At 36.5% G+C, this 26,263-nt stretch overlaps 1 protein-coding gene and 1 non-coding gene across 2 annotated transcripts in view; one reads left to right on the top strand and one right to left on the bottom strand.

Annotated features, from left to right (window-relative positions):
* LOC134755204 (uncharacterized) overlaps window positions 1–26,263 on the bottom strand; it is a 106,974-nt gene that overhangs the window by 40,196 nt on the left and 40,515 nt on the right. The gene's annotated exons all lie outside the window — the stretch shown is intronic.
* On the top strand, window positions 13,367–13,440 carry Trnat-cgu (transfer RNA threonine (anticodon CGU)). The gene has a single exon. It is a non-coding gene; the product is annotated as a tRNA-Thr (tRNA).

Here is a 26,263-nt window from a genome sequence, read left to right as displayed (position 1 = left end):
ATAAATCACATTTATTAACATTATAATTGATCTAAATGCATCGTTAAACCATATTGGTGGTGAGCAACTCGTGCACTGTTAGTGCTTGAAAATGGAGACCTAGCCTCTTCAAAACATGTCGCTAAGTGACTAAAAATACGTAAATTTAAAGATAAAAAAAGTTTCTTATTCAAGCAAGCATATTACAATGCGCTTATGAACGCCAAATAAAGCTACGCCGGCTTTAACCCACCTCTGCCCCGAGAAGATTTAAATCTACCCTCAATTGGAGGAGGGTATCCCAATATGGGACCGACAACAAACTAGGCAGGACACATCTTTTCAAAACAATAGATAAAGATAGATAGATAAAGCGTTTATTTGTTTGCTGCAAATACACACAATTTAGAAATATCGTCAAACAGAAGAATACACAATAAAGAAAATACACAATCGATTAAAACAAAATACAAAATCTTATAAACATTAGTGACATAACACCAACAGGAATAGCGGAAAGACTTGCACTGTGTGCATTGCAGCAACAGCAAAAGGGTGCCGACTCAGCTATACGCTTCACTCTTTCAAGCAAGGCACTGATATTCTGTTACACAATTTTGTACCTATTATATTGTATCGTTATGCGCAATCTACGGGAGGTAACCAAGCGCCTAACCGCACCCACTGAATTACCACGTGCATGTTCCTGACAGAGCCTACCCGCCCATTGTTTCCGTAATTGCTACTGTTAAGGTGGCGTTTTTGGCCTTTTGTGTTAAAAGCTTTATGGGGAAATGTAAAATTGGGACACATTTGATATAATTAAAATGAAGAGTGTTCTTATTATGACACGAAGTTGGGGAGGTATTTAGCCGTTTATTAAGGCTGTCAACAGTGGGTGCAAGGGTGTGTCTTGAAATGGATGTTACTGAAGCAGTTTTTTTAAAGAAACTATTTATTTTAGGAAAGCAAAATAAATATATGTTAGTTTTTTTTTTGGAGTTTTTTCATCTTTTATGATATCTAATTAGTTTTATCGGTATTAATAACTGTTTACAAATTAAGATTGTAAATAACAAATTTTACATGTCAAATTCTACAATACATACATACATGTCATATAAAATAAAACATTACAAAAATCTTAACCTAAACTAGAAATTAACAAACACAAAAACTATTCACAAAATTCGCCCCGCGCCCCTCCAGACGCAAAGGAGCCCATCACGCTCGCCGCGTTGCCACGTTGAACAGCGATTGACAACCTTTGCAAAAGGAACGACCCGGAGCGAGGGTCATGACCACTCTCCCGCAACCGTCTGCCAACTTCCCTAATAAAAGTCTTGGCCTCAGCCCCAATAAAAGTCTAGTAGTAGTAGTAGTAGTAGTAGTAGTAGTAGTAGTAGTAGTAGTAGTAGTAGTAGTAGTAGTAGTAGTAGTAGTAGTAGTAGTAGTAGTAGTAGTAGTAGTAGTAGTAGTAGTAGTAGTAGTAGTAGTAGTAGTAGTAGTAGTAGTAGTAGTAGTAGTAGTAGTAGTAGTAGTAGTAGTAGTAGTAGTAGTAGTAGCAGTAGTAGTAGCAGTAGCAGTAGCAGTAGCAGTAGCAGTAGCAGTAGCAGTAGCAGTAGCAGTAGCAGTAGCAGTAGCAGTAGCAGTAGCAGTAGCAGTAGCAGTAGTAGTAGTAGTAGTAGTAGTAGTAGTGGTAGTGGTAGTGGTAGTGGTAGTAGTAGTAGTAGTAGTAGTAGTAGTAGTAGTAGTAGTAGTAGTAGTAGTAGCAGTAGCAGTAGTAGTAGTAGTAGTAGTAGTAGTAGTAGTCTAGTGTTAGTATTCATTATATTTCAAAGATCTTGGCCGTACTCGATACATGATTGAACAAAATCGGCTCGTTAGACAAGCAAAGCAAATTGGTCTTAAAATCGCCATTAAACGGTTCTTTGTCTTTATTTTTTGGCGTATGGGTCTGCAATTAAAATCACAATTTCAAAACATTTAAGTATATTACCGCTAACAAATAATTTACACAAATAATACACATTTTATTCCCTCGCCCAGGCCCACTAGCGACAGTGCTATCTCATTTACTTCGATATAAATAGACTGTGTGCGCGGTTTAGGTATTGACAGCCGCTTAAAGTAAAAACCACGACAACGCAAATCCATACTAATATTATAAATGCGAAAGTCTGTCTGTCTGTCTGTGTGTTCACTCTTCACGCTTAAACCGCTGAATCGATTTAGATGAAATTTGGCATAGAGATAGGTTGAGTCCCTGAGAAGGACATAGGATAGTTTTAATCCCGAAAATCATCCCTTAAGAAAGTAAAAAGCGGGGTGGAATTGAGATTATTAATAAAGTGCCTGCTAATTTGTGTGCATAATATGCTCAAATTGAATTATTGCTATGAGAATTTTTCCAGGCGCTATACGTACTTTAGCTGCTGTTACTAAGTCCACGCAGACGAAGTCGCGGGCAAAAGCTAGTAGTTAATAAGTCACTAAGCCAAGCGCAGTTGCTCTCTCTTTAAAAATTCATTACTACAGAAACATTATATTCTTTATAATAGTTAATTAAAACATCTTTAGTTTCCAATGCCAGACAATGTTTCTCTAACAATACCAAGGTGCTAGGACTTTAATAACTGTCTGCACTGTGTTCGCAAGGCATAGACACCTTTGTTTACCATTAGGGCTATGGACGGTATAGAAAGGACGACAATCTTATATTTATGGCAAAACTATGGATGGTATAGAAAGGATGCCAATCTCTTATGGCAGAATTGTTGCAAAAGTGACCGCTTTCAGCTTTAAATAATAGTTCCTAATCTCTCCGGTGGCGCTAGTTAGGCTCTGGGACATGAGTATAACATGAACCAACAGATAACCCGACCAAATTACGTAGGTTATTTTTGGTAGTATTTCGGTGTATGGTGGCGCCGCCTAATTACTGTTTTTTGATGGACACTTTTCATATATAGAGATTTGGCTCCTTTATATAGTCTCCATGGGCAAAACTGTTGCGAAAGTGACCAGCTTTCAGCTGTAAATAATAGTTCCTAATCTCTTTGGTGGCGCTAGGTAGGTTCTGGGACCATGGGGTATTGTAATATATAGGAGACTATGACATGAACCATAAAGGTATAATAATGTAGAAATTAAATGCGGGAGGGGCAACATATAACCCGACTAAATTACGTAGGTTGTTTTGGTATGTTGTCAGGAATGTTAAAATGTCTTTTAATTTTGTCGTAGAACATACGCATTCTGTCCCTCAGACGCACATCTATTATAAAATACTAGGTGTATGGTCTAGGTACTTCGGTGTATGGTGGCGCCGCCTATTTACTGGTTTTTGATGGACACTTTTCATAATTATATAGAGACTAGCTTTGGCCCGCGACTTCGTCTGCGTGGACTTAGTAACCGCAGCTAGAGTAAGAATAGCGCCTGGAAAAATTGTCATAGCAATCTAAATGTGAGCATATTATGCACACAAATTAGCAGGCACTTCGTTAATTATCTCAATTCCACCCCGCTTTTTACTTTATTAAGGGATGATTTTCGGGATAAAAACTATCCTATGTCTTTCTTTTAATGAAGGCGTTCCAATTTATAAACTCGTTTCCACCTGATTGACACAACCTATTTAAAATTTGGAGGATATAACCAAACGAAGACATGTCTGTAATTTTCTGTACAAAACAGCCTGCCGATTTTTGCGGGGGAGGGGCACGTAACGTAAAAATAGCCATGTCAGATAAACGTCAGTCCATACATTGTGTATGACCATTGGCCGCCTATTTTCGACAGAGGGGAACGCCTGTTAATGGCTACTCCGTTTGGTTATATCCTCTAAGACTTAAAATCGCAACCATAATTAACTAAAAACACTATTTTTTTCCACGCAAAGACTGGATCGTAAATATAAGTTCCATTCGTCTTAACGAGGAATAAAATTTGAACTTTTACAACATTCATCAAGACGTCACGAGCAAGGCTTTGAATAATAAAACCTCGACCAACTCTGTGAGGAAAGTTGGGGTTAAAAAATTCCCACTGAATATTATCTTCGTTCAAGAAACGTTAATTACAAATCTAATTAGATAAACGATGTGATCTTTTTAGACTTTTTTATAAGTCTTTTTACATTGCAGTGCGTAAAAAGTTTCGACTATATCTTGCATGTTTTACAGTTACAATCTTACATTTTGTTTAATGATGAAGTATACTCGTAATTTTACAGTACATATGGTGCTATTTTACCGCACTAGTGCAATAATAAGCTCATTACGCAACCATGTCGAAATTTCAAACTGTAAAACGTTGTACAAATATGTGCGAATAGGTAATTCGCAACTCGTATCGACTTAAAACACTCCCCTCGGTCGTGTTTTAATTTATCGCCACTCGTTGCGAATTTCCCATTTTTCGCACTTGTATCGTAATGTACTATTAAGGTATTAACCCAACTAGTTCGTATATAAAAGAGATTCTTAAAAAACTTATGATAAAGCAGCATCTTATCTACATGAGTGGCAAAGTCAGTTGATTTAAACTTTGAATTGTTACCTCATGTTAGCCATGTTATGCACAAATACAGTCATACAGGCTAATAAATAAATAAATAAAATAAAAATGTTATTTATTTAGGTATCAACCCATTACACAATACAATGATTGATACATATTCAATATCCTTCATTTGGATTTAATTTGTAATGTCTTACAGTTAGTGTTTTCCTGCGTTGTGTGGTTATAATTTTACAAGCTTTTTTAAAGGCAACCATTTCTAACTGTCATTTAATTCTAGAAAAATGGCGTGATAAAGTAAGTCATTCTGGGACTGAATGAGATCGTGTTTCAAACATCTCATTTCCGCTACTGAAAGAAAAAAACCTATTTTTTCAACATTAGTCATGTCGTTTCGTTTTTTATGAAAATTATGAATAATGAGACTTCAAAAAGCGACGAACAAGGTTCTATGCACGGGTTCTACTGTCCTTAGATGTTGAAGCAAATAAGATGTCATGTTTTGTGGACAATTAATGTAAAAATGACAACAGGTAGCCTGAATGTAATTCAGCCCATTATAGCCTGAAATTTTTTAGGCATCAGAATCGAAAAATGTTTATTTATGTAATTATTTAAACTATTGCACAAAATACAAAACATATATATGTAAAACAAAATGTGAAAACATACATGTATGTATGTGTATGTAATGTAAGTAGGTATGTGTTCTAGTAGGTACATTATATTGTTCTTGAGGTCATTTTAGGTCATTTAAATATTTATCAATTTTTAACTTTTCCATACTAAATAGGGTGCCATATGACACCGCTAGGCCAGGGTAAAAACAGGGTAAAAATTTGGGCTAAATCTTGCTAACAAGATTAAAGCTCCGATGTCTGACTGAACTGAAATTTTGGTTTCTGGTTGAAAACAAAGTTCACCATTGGACTCTTTAATAAAGCGAAGTACCTAGTAACATTAAGTTTGGACTCCTAACAATATCAGAATTGTCCAATTAGAAGTGACCACTAGTCAAATCAGTTTCTTTTTTCGAACTGTCAAAACGATTTTGCTACTATGGAATTTATATGAAACACTAGCATGTGACGTCACAATCAAATTACCTACTCTTTATAGTTTTATGCGGGTTTTAAAATGGAAAAAGTGTCTTAAAATAACTGCTGTCCACGTTTCTCTATTAATCTTCTGTTGCTTTATTTCATGCATGGTGTAAAACAATTTATTTTAAATACAGTCAATAATGTCGAGCTCACTAAAGTTCGCGAAATAAATATGACACGGTCATGGCCTCAGAATTAAGAGATCTGCCTTCTTTCGTGTTTTTTACCGAAAGCACCGTCCTTTCGTCAACGCTCAACAACACCGTTAAACACTTATAAGTTAGTGTAGGTACAGGTACAGGCATGGATAAGAAAAATAACGTAATTAATAACTAAAAAGCTGCTGTCAATAAATTCGATTTTCAAACAAATCTTCGACTCCAAAACATCACAAATATTATTTCCGTATCATTACCAAAGTAAACGCCAAAACAATAAATTACATTCAGAATTCGCCTTGAATACCTTTTCAGCGAACCAGGCTCAATAGACGAGAAATTGAAGCGACGAAGAAAATATCCCGTTGGATTAAGAATGAAGATTTAAAAAAGAAAGAGGGCGAGAAAGGGTCGGGATAAGCTGTGAATTGCTGACAGCACGTCTACATTTAGTGGTCGAGGAATATGCTAGCAATTATCGGCTCGGATGAATAGGGCGGGGCGGTTTTTGCGACGATATTTTGTCGACATCGATGTTTTATGTTGTTTTTGTTAAGGTTTTGCGTATGTTTGTAAATTTTTGGCAAGTCCACGTCAGTCGTAGCTTAGTGTTGTTAAATTAAGTATATATAATTAATATACATAAATAAATAAATAAATATTATAGGACATTCTTACACAGATTCACTAAGTCCCAAGGTAAGCCCAAGGAGGCTTGTGTTATGGGTATTCAGACAACGATATATATAATATATAATACTTAAATACATAGAAAACACCCATGATTCAGGAACAAATATCTGTGCTCATCACACAAATAAATGCCCTTACCGGGATTCGAACCCAGGACCATCGGCTTCACAGGCAGGGTCACTACCCACTAGGCCAGACCGGTCGCCAGATATAAAATATAAATAGAAAGAGCGACTTAAATGGAATGATGGTGTGATATCACCTTGAAATTAAGTCATACAGGAAATTAACGTCACACTTATGATTTAAAAAGAAGCCAAATCATAATTGTGAAGATTCAACTAGAGTATAACTTACGTTACAAATGTCTGATTTTTGTTCTGATGGCCATGATTTGACTAAAAAATGTAACTAACCAATACCGGACTCTTAGCATTCTTAGAAATTGTATTTCTAAGCGACATACTGGTATAATAATGGTATAAATACTTTGTGAACTGTGTGTATTTGGAACCATCCCAACCCTCCCCAAATAATAATAAACGAGATTTCCCTTTATGTAAGTATGTAGGTATTTTGAAGCTAAACTTAAAACTTTAACATTTGTTCAGCAAATAAGCCACAAGGGCACTTTTCCACGTCAACATTGAATTTACATATAAGCAAAAAATTATAATAATACATCAACAATTATAATTATAATATACAACTAACTGCAACTACCAATTCAAACTAACGTATCACAATTACTTAGAGATGTATTAGGTCTCTTAATTTCGAATTACATAAAAAATAAAAAAAGTATTAAAAGAAACACAGATAGATTATATAGTTTATCAAATTATCCTTATAGATGTATAGGGTCTCCAAGAGTCAAAATCCTGTAGAATTAACACATTCATTAAGAGATAAGAAACATACGAGGACCGAATGACGTCTCACTGTAATTATACTCAAAAATAAAGTTACTAAATATAATAACTCGTGTTAGCTTAAGCAGACCAGTCTCCACAAACAGCACCCGTTCATGAGTATGACGCGTATCTCAGCCATCGCCTCCCTCAACCTTCATTCGGGAAAGTGGCGACCCGATCAACGACGCCACCATAAGCAAAGACTTTTAAGCGAGCATGACATGTTCAAGCTACCGGCCTATATTCATATTAAAATAGTAATAACATAAACGGTATAGCTTCACATAATTACTAACCTAAATTGACTTAGAGATGTAAAAATAAAATTAATCAGCATTATAAGATTTATAAGTACACTAGGCCTCAACGAATTTAGATAAGTGCATTAGCATACATATATTTGCTCAGTTATAGCGTAAAGTCAGTTTTATATCGAGGGACAAAAAAGATAGGATAAAATATAGGATTATATATTATTATGTAATAACATCGATAGAAACAAACATTAACGTGGAACTGACACATCACTAAATCGATAACGCTTCCAATGCCGGGCTGAAATAGTGTTGTTCTGGGCCCAGTTCGGACATATTAACAATTGTCGACGCGCGATTCTACTCACGGATTGGAACTAAAACATTAATTGAATTTTCTCACTTCAATTGAGCCGCTTCGTTATTTTTGCGGGTGGACATGATAGGTTTATTTTCGTAGCTTTTTGTGGTATTATTTTCGTTTCCGTTAAAAATTTAACGTTTGTTAAAATGATTGGTTACTTTCGGCATGCTGAAATGTTTTTAATCGAATTAATAATTCGAAGTTGGAGGTTCTTAATTCGTTCGGATCTTTGTTGTTTTATCCTTGTTCTCCAATTTTACTAAAGGTGGCTAGATCAATTCGGAAAGTTCTTTATTGTTTGAAACAGCATAGGTAGGCAGGTAGGAACCTACGTACTTCACTGTTACTACTATTGCCATCAGGTCAGGATCTGATGAAGGCTTTCTGGAGAAACCTAGATATTATCACTTCAAATATTGAACTCGTTCAATCGTGATTTCAGTTAATAAAATGGAAAATTCCGATCCCCATACAAAAATGTGATATCTCCGAAATTTCGGAAAAATTTTGTCGGCACATCAGTAACTATCCTAACATAATTCAATTTGAAAAAAAAAAAAATTTGCCACTGATGAAGAAACAGTGTAACATTAGTAATAGAATAGTACTCCCTGACGTATCGGGAACGAAATAAATCTCGGTAACGGGTGGACTCGAAGTATTCTGTGCCAGTGCTTGAAGATAAAGGAAATACTTTACGGGGTTCTTATTTGAAAAATCGGTACTATGTTTTTAAAATGCTTAAGCATTCTAGACCTCCAGTCTTCCAGGAAGTTAACTAAGGTCACCAAAGAAGGCCCGTAGTTATTTTTCCAATATGACTTGGAACTCCGGTGGCCATTTAAGAAGTGTAACGCCCTTACGGTAGATGTCGCTAGGGTCCCATAGACCCATATAGTGGGAATATTTGCTGACTATGGATGAGGTCTTGGTGGCTCAGTTGGCAGAGCGCTGGAGTATCGATCCAGAAGCCGTGGGTTCAAGTCTCACCTAAGGCAGTATTTTTTCCACTTTTAAATTTATTCTAAGCTTAATAGAATCGATCACAGACGTTTCTGCTTGTTAACAATTAATTTATCTTTATGCGTACAATCTATTACGCGTACAAGCGCAACGCGGGACATGTTAGCTAAAATCTTAAAGATATCAAGAATATCAAAACGGGATATTTTTGTATTAATTTTGCTGTGGTGCGCTGCTTTGAGTATGTTGGAGCAGCATGCATGGATAGCGTTCAAATTTAACAAGCCTAGAAATTAACGATTTAGGAATTTTATATATTAACATTATTTTATTTGGTCGTAATTATTACCTAATCTTTGTCTTAACGACCTTTTTCGCTCAGGCTCAAAATAAATCAGTTGAAATTCGCAATTCATCAAAAAAGACATATTAGAGGCTGCGGTGGAACACATGACACAAACATACACAAGTACATTCTTAGACTACTATAGTTATGACCCTTCGCTTTACTGTATTTAGTCAGGTAAAATAATCGCACGCTTTAAATTACCTAACCACCATTGAATCTAACATTTCTTCTACAAGACGAACATCGAATCCGACAGCCACAGAAAGCACAAGATAAAGGAGATTCACCAGAACCAAATAAAACTTCTTTCACAATCACTTCCACTCACTCGCACTCACTCGATCACCTCGGATTCCGACAAGCTCGGATGCTGTTGACTGAATAGTGCGAGAGTCGAGGTCTCGGAGACCAGTGTAGTATGACCTTGAGATTTGTAGAGATTTGTTACAAGAATGATCTCGATCTCGGGCAAATTATTTTTTCCAGTTGCCTGATGGAGCCCTGGTGCAGATTGGTAACGCAATTATTTTTCCAAAATATTTTTCAATTGATTTCTCGATCCCGCTCCGCGACACCGTATTGTTATTTGCGCAGCTTAATTAGTTCGGCTGTTTTTTCTCCCGATTCGATATTACCTACTATATACAGTTCGAGAGTGTTCTAAAATACGATTTACATCGACCATGCCGCCCAGATGGCAGCCATTGTTTTACAACAGATGGAGTAGCTTTCAGAATAGTTGAAAACCATTTTTGCAGCGTGCCACATCTATAAGTAAGATTACTTGTCTTCAGATTGAGGCGTAGATATTTTACAGGGACACGCAGTTTAAAATTTTTGTAACTCTTTAACACCGTGATACCATAAGACGAAAGTGGAGGACCCGCGCGAAAGTCAACCGTAGTGGCGTACTCGTAGCTATATGGTTAATACTTGTGCATCAAAGTATGAAAAAATATTTTCCATAATGTCAATATCCAAAGAGGGAAATGGGGACTACGTTTGTATGGAGAAGCGGCCGTCACCTTTCCTCATAAAGACTGATAAAATCACTCTTCTTAGGTACAAATGAAGTTACTTTAAATTCTTTTCTTAAGAACTTTAAATTCTTTTATACTAGTCCTCGGTAATCTATAGGAACGACACGAGATTTTAGTCGCCAAATGGCTCTAGGAATTGCACTCGAAAGCTCCCCGGACACTGCTTTTACGTGATTCGTCTTGTGGATTGGCCGAATAAGTGGTGTTACGTGTGTACAGCGAAATACGTACGGGGAATATCGTTAGGAGTGAATGGCTAGGCTAGAGAAGTGTGCTGAGATGTAGTGGTTAACCACTGAAAAGCTAGTTTTCGTTTGTTAGATTTATAAATTTATTAAAGATAGATATAACTCCGTCTTACAAAAAAAAGTATACAGTCTTAGAAAAAAAAGTTGTCTCGAAAATCACGAAAATTTGATTCTCGATCAGATGGCGCCACTACCTTACGCCTACTCTCGTATACAGGGCGTTGACGGTTTCGTTTGCAATTTAACAATTTTAACGCATATCAGTGAAAGAACATGGGTCAAAATCATATATTTGTTCTTAGAGCATAAGCGGTCTTCAAGGTCATACCAAAATAAGATCAAAACCATAAAAAAATTGTTAAATCTGAACCGGGCTCGCTGTTCAAGTAAAAGTCATCTTTAAACTTGTCATTAACACATTAGGTGACACCAGTGTCATCTCATTGGGCATAGCATTTGGAGCACTAGGACTTTGCTGGGTATTCAAGTTACAAACATGTGTCATCATCCCTGTCCTAGTCGCACAGTGCTACGTGCTAAAACCAAATTTTTTAATAAACTCAAGAAGAAAATGCTTGTTTTTAGGGTTCCGTACCCAAAGGGTAAAAATGGGACCCTATTACTAAGACTCCGCTGTCCGTCTGTCCGTCTGGCCGCCTGTCCGTCTGTCTGTCACCAGGCTGTATCTCATGAACGGTGATAGCTAGACAGTTGAAATTTTCACAGATGATGTATTTCTGTTACCGCTATAACAACAAATACTAAAAAGTACGGAACCCTCGGTGCGCCAGTCCGACTCGCACTTGCCCGGTTTTTATTTGACAATCTGGCCACATTTATTCCCCGCTAATGTAGGCGTCACACGTTGCGGGCACTTTGCATATTCATAAAACGCCGCATGCTTAAATTCACTTTCGCGTCCGGGATATGTAATTACTGCTGGAGTTCGGATAGTGAGCCGAGTAAAGTTTAATGAGATGCTTTGAAAGGGTATAATAAAGCAGAAATAATTCTGGGTAGATCAGAAGCATGAAATGATAAGTCCGGATTCGTCTATGTGAATTTTAACACTGTTATGTACGCCACGGGGTGTAGGAATTCCATTCGGAGCGTGGTAGAGCCTAAGTTGTATTTGTATATTTATTGATAAAGTTAAGAGTACATAAAATAAAATTACAAAAGTAAACATCGTTTTAACTTAAAAACCAATCATAGCATACATATATATCTTAAAGCGAAAAACAGAAATACAATAATGTGTCATGTCAGTCGTAATTATAAATTAAAATAATGCAGAATTTGGTCACATCATTATAAATTAGTGTATAGTAATCCATATAATAATGAATAAATTACAAATAAAGATTCACGATGAAAATAATGTCCCATTAAAAGCAGCGAAATTAGACTTTAGCATCGTGTGTGTGGATCAATGACACCCTGTCGAAAAATTCGTCGATAGTGTAGCAGGCCATCTCTAGTAATATATTTTTAATTATATATTATAAGTTTTGTTTAGTGAAGTGGTTTTGTGTGAGAATTTTCATAATGACAGTGTATTTTTATTTTATTGTTGTTAATATTCAATTTGTACGAAACTAGTTTAAGTAGGTTAAGTTAGGTATATATTACACTAAAAATTTGCATGCTGCATGGTCAGTTAAGAAAGATGGGACTTGAAAATGCATATTTTATAGAAACAACTTTCCTTTTTAACGCAAATAAATGATTATGATTATGAAATACTACATCAAATTTAAACTGTAGTGAGTCATACTGACACTGAGTTAATTATACGGTTTAACTCGAGTATTTTTAATCACTCGCGCTTTCGGAGTGCCTACGTCTCGATTTTCAAGCTGCCGCGCGGTATTAGTGTATTGCCTTGGTAATCCATACTTGACAGTTCGTAGACTAATATTATTAGTCTAATAACGTTCGAGCAATGGACATGGACATGGAGAGAGAGAGGAGGGCGTTGTCGGTTCGTGGCGGTATGTTATTCCGAGCGTATTGCCAATGTTTTTATACTGGCGGCCTGTGGGCTAATTTTAAGCAGAAGTCCTTTGACTCTCTGAGGGTCCAGTATAACAACATTTTCAGGGCCCTGGTGAGGCTCCCGCGATACTGTAGTGCCTCTGGCATGTTTGCGGACGCGCACGTAGATGATTTTTATGCCATTATGCGGAAAAATAGCATCAGTGGTACACCGTATACGTGGGAGCTCCAACGGGATCCTGAAAATGATAGCCAACAGGTTAGATTCAGTTGTTTTGGGACGATATATCGAATTGCATGTTCACAAACATGCAGTTCGATAGATCGGCCACAATAATTTGTAATTAATTTTTTTAGTGTAGGTACTGTTCTGTAACAGAACATAGCCTGTAAGTTAATACTAACAACTATGGACTGTAACTGTCTGTTTTTTTTTTTTTTTATTATTATAATGGGCCCCTGCAGAATATCAGCGTGACGCGTGACATTACTACCGACTGCATTGATTAAAATAAATGTATTTTATTTATTTCTACGCTTCTCAGAAAAATAATTGAAACAATATTGACGTACAACTCGGGAACAAATCAAATTATTTTTATGAATTATTTTGATTTGTATTTGCTAAGTAGTCACACTACTGTATATAAATTAAAAACTGAAATAGATATCATACAAGGATTCTTATAGGCACGTACTGTTCGCCCTTAGAGTTGGTCAAAGGCGCCTAGCCTTTCAAAGATAGCATACACCAGAGAATTTGGGACGGGTACCGCCGTGGCCGGGTGGTCTAGTGTGGTCAGGACGTTAGCCGCGTAAGCTAAAGACGCGGGTTCGATTCCCGCCTCGGCCACCGGTGGAATTGATCACTTTTTCTTTAGTGCATGATATCTATTTCAGTTTATAATATTGACGTAATTGTCAATTTCGCTTGGTCCGTGTAAACGGTTAACTATTTCTATACGTCATTTTATATTTTGTGTATATAGGTACTAGTGATGTGGAAAACCGGGAATTTTTTTCAGGTGGTAATATTCCCAGGAAAGTAGGTGAGAATATATTTTTCGTAAATTATATACGTTTTTATATAATACAGACAGAAGTTTTTCTGTTCTGAGACCCAGTAGTTATCTGACAGAAACTATTTACCTATTCTCATCAATAATATCATCTATTTTATTAAAGACACACTCACCAGTCTCACCTGATGGTAAGCGATGCGGTCTAGGATGGAGCAGGCTTACGAAGTTTTTTTACTCTCGATTTGAAAATATCCAACGTAACGTGGCCTTGGATTAGATTTGCAAGAAGTTCCCCTCCTTAGCCGTACGCCTACGCCTTACTTACTTACTTACTTCGCTGGCTCAGCGACCCGAAGTGGATCTTGGCCTCCGATACTAGGTTTCGCCATTCGTTCCTATCCTGTGCGATCCGACGCCATTCAGCCGCCTGGATGTCACATAGGTCCTTCTGGACCTCATCGATCCACCGGCCTACGCCTTAGCCTACGCATAATAAAACCGGAAACAAAGCGCTTAGTGCGAAGCAGTGGCAGAGTAAAATAATAATATACATTGATTAGGACCAAACAAATATAACATTTTTTCCACATTGTAGCATATTAAATGGTTCCCTATTCGGAATTTTCCTCAAAGAGAACATTCCTGAGAATTCCTGAGAGATATTTCCTTATCACCGCACTAGTAGGTAACGACTAACAAAGAGTGAAGCTTACACCGCGCGGCATTACGCTCTCATGCGATGTAGGTTAAAAGGCTGCATTAAGGTGCTGTTATACTGGTATACTGTAATTAATGTGCTAATGTATGTCTTGGCTCAGTTTGCCAGCTTTCTTACAATTGCTAGGTGCTTTTAGAGCATTTCTTATACAAGTATAAGCTTCACTAGACTTATATTGACCGGGATATAGACCGTGATTACCTTTTGTATTATTTATGAGCTCCCCCGTTCAGTCACCCGTGAACATGATGCATGTAACTGCGTTGAAATATCGGGAGCTCATAAATAATACAAAAGGTAATCACGGTCTATATCCCGGTCAATATAAGTCTAGTGAAACTAACCGTGAATCATTCAAAACTCTAAGTATAAGCTTCTTGGAATACGTGGGTGCAAGTTCTATTACCAGGCTTGACCGTATATTAAGGTAGTTTGTATTTTTGAAATAAAACTATGAAAACGGATTATATCGCGTATATTGAATTTATAATACATCCCGACGTTTCGAACTCTTTACAGCGTTCGTGGTCAACGGGTGACTGAGGAAAAATTACAAAGTGCAAAAATACCCACATACTAAAATAATGAACAATCATAGACTACAAACTTTAAGGCTGGTTGTACATGCAAAATCGGTTCATAAGGCTAGTTATACACTATAATTATTTTTCAAGTAAAGATATATATATATATACGCGATAAAAACTATGCCGGCTCCAACCCTACACCACGGACCCGAGAAGATTTAATTCCCTCCTAAATTGTAGGAGGGTATCCCAATATGGGACCGGCAACAAACTCGGCGGGACACATCTTTTCAAAACATCAGAATGTCCAGCATCATCCAACACTAAGGTCTCACAGTCTATGTCTCGCTTGCTCCTTTATCAGGTGGACTACAGGATCCCAAGCTGGTGGTAGAGAAAAGCCATCTTCCCTATTAAAGTTTGGATATTTCTTAATCTCAATGGCCTCGCGCAGCATTCTGGGTATGTAACGCTTCTCCTTGGCAAGAACCAGAGGCTTATCAAGCTTGCTTGGTTTTTGCATGTACAACCAGCCTTAAAGTTTGTAGTCTATGATTGTTCATTATTTTAGTATGTGGGTATTTTTGCACTTTGTAATTTTTCCTCAGTCACCCGTTGACCACGAACGCTGTAAAGAGTTCGAAACGTCGGGATGTATTATAAATTCAATATACGCGATATAATCCGTTTTCATAGTTTTATTTCATGAGTAACTATCGAGGTAACCGAAGACAATATTAGTTTGTATTTTGTTTTAACATTTGGGTACATAAAATAAGCTTGATTTTACCTTCGCCTCGGAAAAACAATATCCGGTAATCACCAAAATATCTAAGGTTGCTAAAAACTCAAGATAGATCAAACGATATCAATAATACTGAAGTAATTGAAACATCTATAATAAACGTGGAGAGTCAAGAAGGTGAAGACGTGAGATAGTCAAATTTCTTTATCAGTTTGTGTCAGGTTTGTGATTTTCTTTTCGGTTCATGGGTAATACCGACATACATATTTTTCGAACACTATTCGCACACAATTCGCGCCACGACGTTCAAAAATTGTCGCGTAAACATGAAACTATGCACTTCATTTTTACATTTTCTAATTCTTAAAGGTATCTACCTACCATCCTGTGTGTCTGTATTTCCATTCATTCATCATTCGTTCAACTCACCTCTCTGAGGACCTCTATTTTACTCGGATATCGTATTGAGTCAATTCCTTCATGCGTAATATTTGGAGACTACCTCAAGTGTTCTCATCCACACATTCCGTCGTTGAATCAAAATGGCCGCCATGTATGGGAATTATGCGGAAGCGAAACTCCAATTATATTTAGAAGTTGCCAATTTAAATTAGACTTTAAGAAACATGAGTTAAGGCAGTTTTTGTATTTAGTGGCAGCTGCATTAATGAAAAAATTGATCATTAAATTCATCTAAATCGGTTCTGTGGTTTAAGCATAAAGAGGTAACAGACAGACAGACAGACTTACTTTTGCATTTATAATATTATTAGGCATGAATCTTTAATGCCTATTATAATTAAATTTTGCTTAACCTTGGGTGTTGGGCAAATTAGAAGTTTATTTTTTTTATTTACGCTATGAAATCTTCTGCTTCCTTCCCTTATCCCACGTTATGTGGGGTCGGCACAATATGTTTTTCTCTTCCATTCTCCTCTATCTTTCGTCACCTCAGCTCTTACTCCTTTCTCTCTCATATCCTCTTTCACACAATCCATCCATCGTTTTCTGGGTCTACCATTCGCTCTCCGTCCATCAACATTTACACTATGAAATATGTTCTGTAAAAATATATTAAATATTTAGGGTTGGCAATTACGAATGGTAAATACGGTAATAAATAACCTACTCTAGCTGCATGGCAGATGTGAACTCTTTTCATCGCGTTTTTAATCATATATCCGGCGTTACCTCTGTGACTGTGTCCCGGATAGGCCGGATATTTGGTTTTAACTGTTGGAGCCTGGAGACTATATAAAGGAGCAAAATCTCTCTGTATGAAGTGTCCATAAAAAAACAGTAAAAAGGCGGCCACCATACACCGAAATAATACCGAAAACAACCTACGTAATTTGGTCGGGTTATTTGTTGCCTTCTGTATGTACCATACATGTCCTACTCATGTCCCAGAGTCTACCTAGCGCCACCTATTTACAGCTGAAAGCTGGTCACTTTTGCAATAGTTCTGCCATAAGAGATTGTCGTCCTTTCTATACCGTCCATATGTTGGAGCTTTATCGACCTATCAACTAGCATAGACACGTCCTTTTCAGATAGTCCCACAGAAAAAAGTCAGGAGCTGTTCAATCTGGTAACTTGGTGGCTAATCAATCACCGTTTTGCCATGCGCTGATACCAGTATATAATTATGTATGACAACATCTATAATGTACGTGCATTTTTAGCGAATAAAAAGTTTGAGTTTGAGTTTAATTTTGAGTTTTTCGAAATTGACCGCAATTATGTAAGCATTTTCGCAGTACAGGATTGGAAGTAGAATGTTTTGATAAAAAAAGCCATTTATAACTAAAACAAGTTGTTCGAGCAAAACACGATCCATAACGAATTTGCGGTGGCTATACAAAATAGTTTTCATGTAACAATTGTCAAATTAGCCACCAAAACGAAATGGCGGCAAAAAAAGGTTAGGCTTAGCAATTTTTAGACTTGGACAAAGTTTGTATAAAATTCGAAAATTCATTATCTTTTTCAAATAGCGCACATAGCTTGATAGTCAAAATTGTTTTTAAACTAATTTAATTTAACTTTGCCCTATTTTTAGGCACGATTCAAACAAATTCTAACTTCGTCGTGAAATTACAGAACTGGCACGAAACACAAATTATTTAACAATTTTGCCACAAATTAAGGTACGACATATTATTTCACGTTAATGCCGACGAAATATTCTTGCACAGACTACCTCCATCAAACTCCGCATTGGAAAGTATTTTAAGAATAAGAATAAGAATAAGAATGATTTATAACAGTACTGTGTACATTTGTAGGTGGTAATCATGATACAATTACAATTTGTTTCAACAGTTACCCATTTCGGGTATGCAATACTTAAGTAACTTATGAACTAAACTTAAAATAACATGCAAAGATATTTACAAATTAATTACATTCCAATTAATATCAAAATATTCTTTCAAACTATAAAATGTTTTTTCTAGTAGCCAGTTTTTTAACCTTACCCTGAATCGGTTACCTTCAAGTGTTGTAAAACAAAGCGCACTCATCAAAGACTAGTGGTCTCCATCCATACACATAATATTTGCTCTTAACCATGCTTTGTAAAGTAGCTACAGCCGCTAGGACTTCCTACCACTAAGAGTAGTCTCCGGCTTATTAAAATGACATGTTTGAAGACATATTTTTTACAACACTAAGTAGCTTCTAACCGCAACTTTGTCTGAATTTAATGATGATGATGATTGATAAAAACTAATCTGTGTCCTTTCTCGGGCCTCAAACTATCTCCATACTAAATTTCATCTAAATCGGTGCAGAGGCAGAGATTTAAGCGTCAACAGAGAGACATACATAGTTCTTTTAGCGTTTAAAATATTGACTATACATATATTATATAGTAGCGATCATTTCATTATTGAATAATATTTTCCTCCAAGGAACAATTCCATGGAAATATTTGCATCGAATTTAAACTGTTGTGAGACATACTAACATTAAATAATGACTAAAAACAAGTGAGTCAAAACCTTAAAATTATTTAAATATTTTCATGTTCATATTAGTGATAGAGGCTCTGGAGTTGCAGGCGTACATAGGCTACGGAGACTGCTTAACATCAAGCGGGCTGTATGCTTGTTTGCCACCGACGTAGTAAAAAAAAGATATTGTTACTACTTCCACAAAAATAAAGACTTGGGAACTATAAGCTACACCAGCCAACAGGTCGGTTTGTAATAACAAAATCGGTTTAGGATAAGGATGAAAATGTATTTCTAAATAAGTTGTTATTTTCTGAATTACTCAATCATCATCATCATCATCATCATGTCAGCCGATAGATGTCCACTGCTGGACATAGGCCTCCCACAAGGCTCGCCATTCCGACCGATCCTGTGCCGCTCGCATCCACCGAATTCCCGCAACTTTCACCAGGTATTCGCTCCACCTCGTTGGAGGCCTACCGGCAGTTCGTCTTCCGGTACGCGGACGCCACTCCAGAACCTTCCGGCCCCACCGGCCATCAGTTCTGCGAGCAATGTGCCCCGCCCACTGCCACTTAAGGTTTGCAATTCTGCGAGAATTACTCAATGGGTATAGCTAATTATTTTTTCAGTGTATGCACATGCACTATCTAGTGGTTCTGTTCTGTGTATTTCGGGAAACAACACAAGTTATTAATCCTTTAACACCTTTATTTGACCTCGTTAAGCATATCCCAACTGCATTTAAATCAATTCTAGGTTTTGTTGTCTTACAATAAGTCTCAAAATTGAATACATTTTCGACAGACGGGTTGATTATCGCGGCAGTTTTCTTCGCAAATTTATCCAACCATGGGTTAAAGAGCAAGTGGGAATTCGAGGAAGGCTTTATTCAGGATTACACCAGCCTTAATAAAACATGTTAAGCCGTGGATGTCATAACATTGGATAAGTACTGCTCTTGTATCGTTTCGGTAAAAAAAGTATTGAGGGTTCTGCTTTGGGCATTTAAACGAACCAGTGATAAATAAATATTTTGGCAGAAATTTTTCACAGATCGATCTAGCCCCAAATTATGTAAATAGCTCGTACTATAGGTACTTATTAGGCGACGATATACATACTTAGATACATAGATAACATCCATAATTCAGAAAAAAATATTAGATTAGATTAGATTAGATTAGATTAATTTATTTCTTATTGGGAATTACATGATATTTAACAATGGCACAATGAATCTAAATAACATGAACTCTCAAAAAGATCGTCAGATAGTCAAAATAATAATTCAGTAAAATAAATAAAAACAAACAAATCATAACAAAATAAAAAAATTAAAAGTCAAATACAGTGAGATAAAATGTCAGAAAGTAATGATAGTTATACTAAACACAATGTCAAAAATTATCTCTTCAGAGTATAAATAAGCGGTCAAAATATATATATTGCTAGGGCACCCTAGTTAATATAATGTCAGAATTAATAATAGTATTGCAAAGTCAAATTAAAATAAAATTCTAATTAACAACGTTAATTAGCGATGAACACACAAATAAATGTCCTTCCCAGGATTCGAACCCAGGAACAGAACCTCTTGCTTGATAGGCAGGGTCACTATCGACTTTGCACGGGTGTCCTGGCACAGCCGGGGCTGCCGGGGGGCGCCATGGTGGAGTGAAGTGTACTCGATCCCATGGCGCTCTCGCAAACGGCAAAGAGTGTGAAACGCCGGAGTGGGTTTAGTGAGTAGGGCCAAGTTCTCCCCGCCAGCTGAGAGGGGACAGGAGCGGCGAGTCCCACACACCCCCCCATCAATGGCCTTCCCGCGGCCGGGGGGACGGTGCGTAAATGCATTTCCCACTCCGAAAACAAAACAAAAAAGGGTCACACAGCCATATTGGGATACCCTCCTCCAATTGAGGGGGGATTTAAATCTCCTTGAGGCAGAGGTATAAGGTTAAAGCCGGCGTATATGCCTACTTGAATAATAAACTTTCTTTCTTTATCTTTATCTGTATCAAATATTTATTGTATAACAAGCCGTCTATAGAATTTGAGTTGTACAAACTCACCAAAATTGAATAAATAAAACTTACGGGATAATCTTGAATTGAATAGATCTTGTAACAATTTAGCGCCTAATTCAGAGACCTAAAATAATAAACGGGCATTAATTTTAATTTCTCAAAGTATACTTGAAATTCCCGGCATCCTTTTAAAATAAACCTATATGTACGCCATCAGATGTATCAGAGCGGCCCAGGTATTCACAAATGTACCAACAAAGCCTCTATTATTAAGACGTTAGGGTGCATGTTGAGATATTTTAGCCGCTCCAATACATATTATATAATAAGTACAATATTATACATAAAGTACGAGTTCGTTTTTAACGGTATTTCTAAAGTAATTATATGTATCTACGTATAAACTTATTTTGAAAATCTAAATAATAAAGAAGCGCGTTATTATAGTCTTCATCTTTTCAAATGACTTTTTAGTTTAAGACGGTAATCTGTTAAACAAAAGCCATTGTCTCTTTTGTGTGAGCGGTTGGCCACTTTGTGCCATTGTGTGTGAGCGCCGCACGCGCTGTGGCATGCGCCAACACACAATGCCACACAAAGTCCGACAGCTCGCATAAAAGAGACTTTTGTTTAACAGGTTACCTACCTTCTTAAACTAAAAAGTCTTTTGAGATGATGCAGGCTAATACAGTGTGGTTAAAAAAAAAACCGGCCAAGTGCGAGTCGGACTCGCGCGCCAAGGGTTCCGTACTTTTTAGTATTTCTTGTTATAGCGGCAACAGAAATGCATCATCTCTGAAAATTTCAACTGTCTAGCTATCACGGTTCATGAGATACAGCCTGGTGACAGACAGACAGACGGACAGCGGAGTCTTAGTAATAGGGTCCCGTTTTACCCTTTGAGTACGGAACCCTAACAACGGACCCCAAGAATAAAGATAAAATATTTGGCAACGAATATAGAGTTTAAAGGAGAGTTATAGCCTGCTTAAGTCTGTCGTCAGGGATTGGGTCGGATCTCTAGCACTTTCAACGGCATTTCCAGTTAGGTTGGCGATAATTAAATTGTACAAAATGATCGGCATTTTGTTAGGTTGGTCTTTCTCAGATAAAACTCAAAAATGTGTTTTGCTTATATGGTGAGTTGTAAAGTTTTAAGTATATTATAGAAATACGGCACAACTACTTATTTATTATATTTAATTAATCTTTATTGCACGTTATAGTAGGAGTAATTGTCTTCCTTGAAAAATTCTCTGCCCTTCAAACAATGGTCAACCAGAAATATTAATTAGGTGCAGGGTCTTTTAAAGTAAATGAAATCGTAACGTTAGACGAATATTTAAGCTATATTAATAAACTAAATTACACCATAAACTTAATTATGGAATTTGCCAGCGACATGCCGAGGTGATACCATTTCGTGGCATTTTCTCTTTTTATGTTTCTGTTTTGTATAATTTTCTATTTTTGTGTTTGTGCTCACAAATAAATTATTCCTATTCTATTATATTCTTTTCTATTTATATTCTTATACAAATAGACACGTTATTATGTCAGAGAGTGTTATAATGTCAAGGATTAGCAAATATTTTACTACAATAAATATAGAGAAGTACATAATCTATACGCTAATGTGTCCATAAATCAATAGATATCATATACTGAAGTAAAAGTGACCAAGCTCGTCGAAATTATTCAGTTCCTATTATATCACAGCTGTTTCAGTAGTACGGGTAAACTTTCTTGCTATGCAAAAATTTGTAACGCATAAAACCCCGTACCTCAACGGTAATTTGGCTCACTTTCTCATTCGCTATCTTAGCCTGCTCTAATCAAAAGTCATTTTCGTAAAAAATGTTCTACGTGCCTCCTTTACGCAATTTTCTTCAGCCCAAAAACCCCTTTGTTTGAATATTCAAATAAAAATGTTAAAAAATCGGCTATAACTGTCTGTTTAGGGGAGGTTTCTAATTTTGGATTTGCATAATAAGACGATGAGGCCCGGTTCCAGATCAATTTCGGATAAATTGGAATAATTAAAAAAGTACCTACAGATAATATATAAAAGAAACGAAGAAAAGTCTGCAGAGATTAAGTCTGAGTCTTAAAGTAAAGGACTCAAAGGACTGAAGTCTTAACCAATTATATGAGTACAATTATATGGGTTCTACGTTACGCTAACGCTAAATTTAATTTAATAAGATATTCGATTGTGGTTAGTGCCACTGGTTCTCAGTAACTTACGTACCAAACTTCTGATACATAAGTTCGATAAACTCATTGTTACCAACCAGGGCCCACAGACTATACATTAATTATAGAAGCGCCAAACTGCACAGGATTTCCAGAATCTTCAAAGAGAAACACCGCAATTTGATTAAACATCCCTGGAACTTTGAAGAAGCAATATCAAAACTTACCTGACTATAACAATAATTATTATTCCACAAACGCGCGTAAAACCACCCCGAACGGGCATAACGCGGCATAACACACTAAATTGCCCAAGTTAGCCTAAGTGTGCCAATTCTCCGAACACACGGCTGCCTAACTTTGCCCATATTTAATTTAGGATGCACAATGATTATCCTGGTCAATAAAACACTTGAAGATATAGGGCGAAGTTTAAGAGAAAGGGGCTGCGACCCTCGCTCTGGTTCTTTCCTTGTCCAACAGATATGCGCCATTGGGCCATTTGGGCCATTCAGCGAGGTAATGCCGTCCGGGGGATAATCAGAGTGGGGGCTAATATTGTATATATTAAGTTATTTAGTTTGACTCATTCTTACGTTTATTTTAGTTTATAAGTAATTTGTGTTTATAAAAAAAATGTCGGACCAAGCTAACTCCGCATGGCAAATGTCTATGAAAATATGACGTTTATTAGCTTTAATAATAATCAAATATCTTGAAGATATTATAAATGGACTGTAATAATTTAAGCTTTGTGGCGGATAATAATGAATTTAAGTGTCGCAAGTGGCCATTTCAAACTTCTGGAGATAATTGAAACTATGGAAGTTCCCAAGATACTCGGACAGAGTCAACCTAGTTTGGTACTCTCATCTGATACTGTAATGTAAGCGTAAACATGATTCTTAGTTAATAACAAGACCGAAGTGATCCCATAAGTGTTCCGTGAACAAAGTTTTGTACGGAACACTAAAAATTACTCTATTCTTTATACTCATCTCTTTGCAACGACAAAACATTGGTCAAGGAATTTGAATTATGCGTACCTTTGTCACAGTGATATCACTATGAAAGCTGCTAGTCACTGTGACAAAATAATAAGTTGCACAGATATTATATTCCATTAAATAGGAAGTTTGAAAATGACTTCAGAAAATCATTGTGCACAAACTTTCAAACAAAGACCCGAAAGTAATAGTAGGTCAAAGATAGTATATCAATAATCGGAAAAAGGATAAGCAAGTGAAAGTGACCCCAAACTTTTTGTTTACAAATTGAACTTATCAGAATAAGAAATTCCGGGCCCGGGACTGTATCGAAGAAAAAGTTACGGAGCAGATAATAGAATGAATAATGATAGGTTCCGATGTAGTCAAGTGGAAGAATGCAGAAATATAAGGTATATAGGTTCGAATTTAGGTTATTGTAAAGTATACCTTTTTTTAACGTTGGGGAAATGCGTTTACGCATGCCACCTGGTCCGGGGGAACCAGGAGGGATGACGGACTAACCAGAGGACTACCGTCTAAAACCACCAACGAGTGCCGAATCCGCCTTAGATGGGGTGCCGCAGGGTAGCTATCAGCATTCGACCGCATATTGTAAAGTATACCTAATAATTATGTGTGCAATAACTAAATAATATTGGATCAGAATCCTAACTCGCTTCGCTTAATACTGGAGCAAAGTTGAATCAAAATACAAATAGGTATTTTATTGATGGATCATAAGTTGGTTATTTTTTTTTTAATTAAGGGAGCAAGAATATAATTATATAATATTTATATCAATATACGTACGATTAATTTAAGTATAAAAAGTCATATAGATAGATAGAATAGTCTTTATTGGCACACCTCAGTAAAAGATACATTAAAAAAAAAAACAATTGGTTGAAGAATTGATGTAGTCACAGTATTAAGTCACGTAAAATTAATCATTCATTTTATTTCCTATTTCAATATTTTAGGTACATAAAGTTCTATAACTGAAGCTAAAATAAAGTGCTAGGGTGCGTGACTCAAGGCCCCATTTCCAAGGCGGAATTACAACGAAACTTTAACTATGATTTAGCAATTTTAAAAGCCAGCTCAAGGTCGAGACTCGCCCAAATTCCCGGAACATAATTGCTGGCCCTAAACTATTAGTGACCAACTAGGAGAAACTGACGAATTCCTGACGCCAAACATCCCAACTAATGTTGCGAATAGTTCTAAAGCCGCCGACGAGTGGACACAGGGGACTATTTAGCAGTATTCAGCAGTATTTGGAACTAAATGCATAACTTGGGAGGTTTGTGACATGCTTGATGGCTGGGTTTTGGTTGGTGATGGTTTTATCATAGATATAACTCCGTAATAGATGGATACAGTCTAAGGAAAAATCGTGCCTAGAAAATCAAGAAAATTTGATTCTCGATCAGATGGCACCACTACCTTTGGCCTACCTATAGATGGCGTTGACGGTTGCGTTTGTTATTTAACAATTTTAACGCATATCAGTGAAAGAACATGGGTCAAAATAATATAAAAATAATTAATACAAATATTGCAAATAAAAAAAATCATTTATCCATATCTAAATACATTTTTTTAAATTTTTATTTTTAGTTTTAATTGTGTGTCGATAGATGGCAGTGAATTTACTAGGGTTACAAAATTTACTATGACAGTACCGGTCTATCCTATTATATCTTTGGTTTTATTAATCCTTAACGTAAACAGAGCTGTGTTTTAGGTCTAGGAAGGGGAAAGCGAAATTGTAGATTTTATATTGAAATTTTACATGTTTTTCGTCAAGGGCAGTTTCTCAATAACCCTTTTGCAGACATAGTAGGATGTATCGACCACACACGCGCCAATAGATTTTCAACCTTAGCATTTCGATTTAAGGTTCAAATCAGATTGCATCTTCGGTAAATCTCACTTGTTTTCAAATTAATCATCAAAGCTAGATCAATTGGAATATCACTAGACTTATATTGACCGGGATAAAGACCGTGATTACCTTTTGTATTGTTTTTGAGCTCCCGATATTTTGACGCAGTTACATGCATCTTGTTCACGGGTGACTGAAGATAGCGGGTGGGTGTCAAAGTTGTGTAACAATACAAAACATTACAAAAGGTACCTAATCACGGTCTATATCCCGGTCAATATAAGTCTAGTGAAACTCACCGTGAATCATTCAAAACTCTAATTGGAATAATTGATTTTTTGGGAAAACATTGTAGATTGGTGCGGCCTGGAAAAGGGTTAAATATTTACACGAAAACTAGACAACATTATATTTGCATGGATATTGCCATTTGCTAGACACTTAAAAAAATTACATTATGCAAATTTAATAGATAGCCAACTTTTTGAATTCCACTTTTGTAAGGATTAACCGTCAAAACGTTTAATACAATTGCCTTTTACTAGACTTATATTGACCGGGATATAGACCGTGATTACCGTGATCACGGTCTATATCCCGG

Source organism: Cydia strobilella, chromosome 2 (genome assembly GCF_947568885.1).
Source record: "Cydia strobilella chromosome 2, ilCydStro3.1, whole genome shotgun sequence".
Lineage (NCBI taxonomy): Eukaryota > Metazoa > Arthropoda > Insecta > Lepidoptera > Tortricidae > Cydia > Cydia strobilella.
Note: the sequence above shows the minus strand (reverse complement) of the source record. Positions and strands in the feature narration are given on the sequence as shown.